The sequence below is a fragment of the Ornithorhynchus anatinus genome, chromosome 21 (genome assembly GCF_004115215.2).
Source record: "Ornithorhynchus anatinus isolate Pmale09 chromosome 21, mOrnAna1.pri.v4, whole genome shotgun sequence".
In the NCBI taxonomy this organism is placed as follows: Eukaryota; Metazoa; Chordata; class Mammalia; order Monotremata; family Ornithorhynchidae; genus Ornithorhynchus; species Ornithorhynchus anatinus.
Window position 1 is genome coordinate 17,423,649 of NC_041748.1, and position 6,488 is coordinate 17,430,136.

The following is a 6,488-nucleotide window of genomic DNA, read 5'->3' on the forward strand; positions in this document are numbered from 1 at the left end:
GACAGTGAAAAAGAGAGGCTCAGCGGCCGAGACGAGAAAGCTGAGACCATCATACAGCTACCAAGACCTATCTGGCTTATTCATTTCTATACTGTCCAGATTCCAACGTTATTATTTTCTTATTATCTTCACTACTAGTTATGTAGTCCAGTCAGGACCTGAGCAAAACCTAAATAGATTTCAACAGAGGGAGAATGCTGAATCTATATTTTATGGTCTGGTATTTATTAAGCATTTATTATGTGCCAAGCACTTTAAGCGCTGGGATAGATACAAACTAATCAGGTTGGACACAGTCCGTGTCGTACATGGGGCTCACAGTCTTAATTCCCATTTTGCAGGTGAGGTAACTGAGGCACAGAGGAGATAAGTGACTTGCCCAAGATCACCCAGGAGATAAGTGGCATAGCCGGAATTAGAACCCAGGTCCTTCTAACTTCCAGGATCATGCTCTATCCACTAGGCCATGCTGCTTTCAGGTGAGGAAACCGGGACCCAGAGACATTTAGTGACTTGCCCTAGATCACACAGCAGGCAAGTGGCAGGGCTAGGATCCTGACGCAGGGCTCCTGACCCCCAAGCCTAATAATAATAATGTGATATTTAAGTGGCTGCTTTGTGCCAGGCATAAGTGCTGGGAGGTTACAAGATAATTGGGTTGGACACAGTCACTATCCCACAGTGTTAATCCCCATTGTACAGATGAGGAAACTGAAGCCCAGAGAAGTGAAGTGACTTGTCCAAGGTCACACAGCAGACAAGAGAGTAGCAGAGTGGGGATTAGAACCCTGATCCTCTAACTCCCAGGCCTGGGGTTTTTTTTTTCCACAAAGCCATGCTTCTGCTTCTTGGTTTCTGCCAGACAATCTTCTCTCCCCTAGACCCAACCAGGCTGTCGAGGCACATTCAGTGGTCTCGATCTAGCGCTTGCTTTGTGCAGAGCACTATACTAAGCATTCGGGGAGTCCAATACAATAGAGTTGGTAGAAGGTCTCTGGGCCACAGCAAGTTTACAGTCTAGATCCTGTGAATCTCTTCCAACTTTTGATCCCAAGGCCACAAGGTAGTCTCGGCCGTCAACATGGGATCCCTTCATACGTTCTGCAGCCCTCAGGATCGGCTTGGGCACCTTCCGGCGCGTGAAGGTGACAGTTTCGGGCCTTTTTAGAATCCCTTCAAATTCTCCCTAAATCTCCATCCCCTTTGCCTCAGCCCAGGCCCTTTGAGAATCCCTTCAAATTCTCTCCTTTCCTGCTGCTGCCACAAATCTAATCTCCATCCCCACCCGCTCAGTCTCATGTGGGCTGTGTCTTTATGGGTAGGGCTTGGGGGCGTCCCTGCTCCCTGGAGGGGTTTCAGGATCAAAGCTTCTTCCCTTTGCCGACAACAACAACAAAAAAAAAGCCAAAGGAATTCTGTGCAATTGAGTTCATCGCCCGTGGACAAGAACAGTTTTCTTCAGAACTGAGTGTGGGTCCTTGGGGCCACAATCAGCCCTTTCCCTACCCGGCGTCTCCCCCCCTCATCAGCCCAAGGCTTCTGGATCCTCAGACCCTGGCAAGACATCCCATCTCCCCCAGATATAGCTGCAAAAGCCATACTTCCATCCGCGAGGTAGTCAGAGTCTCCTCCCGCTCCGCTCTGAACTCTCGCTGCACTCCAACCCAGAGGTCGGTGTAGAGGAAGCGAGGACAGCGTGAAGGAAGTGAGGCAAAATGGAAAGAAATATATTTTTCTAAACCAGTATGTGGAACCCCCTTAGGCACCCGGAAGACTAGAACCCCAAATGGAGGGGTGAGGGTGGGGTTTACCCCTTCCTCAATAACTCATTTCTCTCCTTTGGTTCTTGGGTGTAGAGACCTCAACAGACTCATCAGAAAATGGGTGAGGCTGTGTTTTGTAAAGCGTTACCTAGAATGATTTTAATTCTTCCGTTAGGAAATGAGCGGGGAGGGTTTTTTTCCCCCTTCAGGAAGTGCGGTTATAGCTCTCTGGGAGCCCCAGCATGCCAGGAGGAGAGAAATCTCATCCGCTTTTCTTCGTTTGCAGTGCTGGAACTCTCCTCAGGTTAACACCGTCATTAAACGATTTGTTTTCTGGAGATTCTAAGATGCGATCCTGTGATTTCTCAGCCTCTCAATCAATCAGTCGATGGTTTTGAGCGCTTATTATGAGCAGAGCCTGTACTAAATGCTCGCCAGAGAACAATACAACAGAGTGGGAAGATATGTTCCCTTCCCACAATGAGCTTCTCTCCTCTGCGTTTCTCTGGTTGGGTGTAGGGGCGGGAAGAGCAACTGGGCCCCTCCAAGGGTGTAATAATAATCGTCATATTTGTTAAGCACTTACTATAATCCAAGTGCTGGGATGCATAAACTATACGTCCCATCCAGCACTGTCCCTGTCCCATATGGGGTTCACAATCTAAAGGAGACGGGGAAACAGGTTTTGAATCCCGCTTTGCAGAGGAGGACATGGATGCACAGTGACTTTGCCTCAGGTCACCCAGAAGGCAAGTGGAAGAGCCAGGATTAGAACTCAGTTCCCCTGACTCCCAAACTTCGGCGCTATCCATCTGGCCACACTAGGGTCCTCTGATCTGTAAGCACTTGGTGCTTGCAGTAAGCGTTTGATAAATACCATTGATCAATTTATTGCTTCACACTAGATCAAGGTAAGTGGTGGGTAGGTGGAGAAGGTGCTTAGTATGTGGGAAGGTCCGCCCCTTCATGGGGGTGGGATTTATGGAGAAAAATCCACCCTTCTCCCCAAAATTTATTCAACAGCTCTGAGTAGCCTACTTATCAAAGGGGTGAGGGAACAGGAGTGGGTGCTATCTCTGTCTCCCGCTCTCGACCATAGGGAATGTGTCTGCTAATTCTATTGTATTGTCAGTCATCAATCATTCAGTCATATTTATAGAGTGCTTACTGTGTTCGGAGCCCTGTACTGAGCGCCCTGTACTGAGCGCTTGGGAGAGAACAATGTAACAATGGAACAGATGCTCTTTGAAATTATACTCTCCTATTGAATTCTCCCAAGCACCTAGTTTAACACTCTGCAAATAGTAAGCTCAATAAATACGACTGATTGATCCCAGAAGCCTCGGGGATCTTCTGCTCTGTGACCCCAACCGTCCTCCCTACAAGCCAGTTGGCCTTGCAGGCCCCTGGGGAGAGCAGGACCGGGCTGTAGCGTGCAGATGGCCAGCCACCACCACTAAACACGCAAATCCCTTTCCCTTTTTAATTGGCGGCATCTGAGCCAACGCGCCCGAATCGCCAGTGACAGATAGAGGGGCCGGACTCTACTGTGAGCAGTAGAGAGGTTCTCCTGCCAAAACGCTATCGCTCACAAGTGCAAGCCCATCTTCCGTGGAAAGATAATAAAACAATAATGTTGGTATTGGTTAAGCGCAGAGCACTGTTCTAAGCACTGGGGGAGTTACAAAGTAATCAGGTTGTCCCATGTGAGGCTCACAGTCTTCATCCCCATTTTACAGATGAGGGAACTGAGGCACAGAGAAGTGAAGTGACTTGCCCACAGTCACACAGCCTACAAGTGGCAGAGCCGGGATTAGAACCCATGACCTCTGACTCCCAAGCCCGGGCTCTTGCCACTGGACCATGCTGCTTCCCATAATAGATCCCACTTTACAATGGTGGAGGCGAGAAGAGCAGAGGGTAGAGGAGGGTCTCTGCAGCTCCACGGAGTGGGGCAAGAGATATGGGGCAGACCGTGTGTGTGTGTGTGTGTGTGTGTGTGTGTGTGTGTGTGTGTCTGTGAATAACCTCCCAAAGTGAATGTTCTGAGTTTCTTCCCTGGACACACCAAAATGTTTTTCTAGGAGGAACTCCAGATGCAGTTGGCTGGGGCCGCGGGGTGGGGCAGACCAGGGTCAGACTCTCTCAAGTGAGGGATTTGCCCTGCGTTTCTGAAGTCCTGTCCTTCATTAAGCCGGAGAAGTGGCATTAGACTTTAAGTCTAGGGGTTCCTTCAAACGTCGTGGCCAAGGCATTAGGGAAGACCACAAAATCTGTTGTTCTGGAGAAAACACTCAAGTCTCACTTGTTAACGTTGGGCCGAGTCCTGGGACGAAGAGACCTGGGGGTGGTGACCACCTGAATAACAACCAATACTCTTGTGGCATTGGTTCAGTACTTTTTAAAAATTTGGTTGGTTTTTTGGTTTGTTTTTGTAAGATACTTTTTAAGCACTTACTATGAGCCAGGTACTGTACCAAGCCTTTGGAAGGCCTTTGGTTTTTTTTCGGGCTGTCCATGGTATTCTCTTTCTCCAACACCACATTTCAGAAAAATCGATGTTCTTTTTTTCCTGGTTTTTTCACTGTCCGGCTTTCAGATCCGTACATTGTCACTGGAAACACCATAGAATTGACAATTCATATTTTTATGGCAGTTGTTACATCAGCACGTTTCATGATTTTTTCCAGGCTCTTTTATAGCAAGTCTTCCTAGCGTTAATCTTCGGTATATTTCTCCACTACTCAGATGAGGACACTGAGGCCCGCAGAAGTAAAGTGACTTGCCCAAGGTCACAGGGCAGACAAATGGTGGAGCTGGGTTTAGATCGCAGGTCTTCTGACTCCAGCCCAGGGCTCTATCCGCTAGGCTTCTTCTTTTTAGGGAGGTGAATGGCTTCTCCGGGCAGCAGTAGCCAAGATCTCCTCCTCTCCCAACACCCATCTCCCACATGGTGTATCCTTTCTGGAAGCTTCAGGATGGGACTTTAATTAACTTACCCTTAATTAAGGGAAGCAGAGTGGCCTAGTGGATAGAGCCTGGGCCCGGGAGTCAGAAGGACCTGGCTTCTAATCCCAGCTCCACCATTTGCCTGCTGGGTGACCTTGGACAAGTCATTTCACTTCTCTGGGCGTCAGTTACCTCATCTGTCATATCAGGGGGATTAAGGCTGTGAGCTCTATGTGAGACAGGTACTATGTTCAACCCAATTAACTTGCATCTACCCCAGCGCTTAGGACAGTACCTGCCATATAGTAAGCGCTTTACAAATACTACAATTAATATTATCCCAGTCACTGGTGAATGGAACCCCATTCCATCCATCTCACAGCATGTCTCTGAGGCCCCAGAGCTCAGCAAGGCTCTCTGAGGGAGGGATGTCAGCTCATCAGCCCAGTTGGGTGGCGGGGAGGAGGGAAGTGTTGGGAGGGATGGGGGTAGGGGTCTCTATTTGCTTTCAGCTTTAGTTGTACCTGGGTCCAAAAGGATCACACGGATAGCAGATTTAGCCAATTCTTCATTTTAGTAATTTCTTTAAGATCATGAAATGTCTATCCAGCAGATGTATATGACCACATTATCTCTTCCTGTCATTAAGTTAGTGAGGCTTAACATTTCTACATTAAATGGCAAGCAATATTCTGAAGGCAGCTTAACTTGGTCTCGAAGATCCAGGCGGGGGCGGGGTCTGAGAGCTGGGGGAGTGGACAGGAAAGGGAAGAACTCACGGTTTTTGAGGCCCAAATTAATCAGTGGTATTTACCGAGGGTTTTCTGGGTGAGGGACACAGTGCTAAGCTCTTGGGAAAGTGCAATCCAACAGAGTTGGTAGACAAGTTCCCTGCCCACAACGAGCTTACGGTCTGGAAGGAGAGACAGATAATATAAGAAATTATGGATATGGAAATAAATGCTGTGAGGCCGAGGTGAATATCAAGTGTTTAAAGCTCCCCTTACTATTTTTTTAATGGTGTTAAGTGCTCACTACATTCCAAAAAGCTTTGAAGGTGAGGAGAGTGGCAGTCTAGGGTAAAGGAAGGTGGAGGGTGCTCCAGGCCAGAGGCAGGACATGGGCAAGGAATCAGTGGTGAGATAGATGAGATGGAAGTACAATGAGTAGGTCTTGACATTAGAGGAACAAAGCGTGCCAGCTGGGCTGTAATAGGAGAGCAGGGAGGTAAATGTAGTAAAGGAAAGAGCTGACTTTGAAGCCAGCGGTGAGGAGTTTCTATTTGATGTGGAGGTGGATGGACAACCACTGGAAGGTCTTGATGAGTGGGGAAATGTGGACTGAATTATTTTTTTTTAGAAAAATAATCTGGGCAGCAGGGTGAAATATAGACTGGAGAGGCAGGGAGATCTCCCAGACAGGGAGGTCAGTGAAGAGGCTGATGCAGTAGTCAAGGGGGGATAGGGTAAGTGCTTGGATCAACAAAGTAACAGTTTGGATGGAGAGGAAGGGGTGGATTTTATCCACGTTGTGGATGTAGAACCAATGGGATTTGGTGATAGTTTGAATATGTGGGTTGAATGAAAGAGATGAGTCAAGGAAAATGCCAAGATCGAGGGCTTGCGAAGCAGGCAGGGTGATAATGTTGTCTACTGTGATGGGAAAGATGGGAGAAGAGAGAGTTTGGGAGGGAAGATGAGGAGTTCTGCCTCAGTCAGGTAAAGTTTGAGGTTTTGGAGGGACATCCAAGTAGAGTCGTCATGAAGGAAGGAGGGC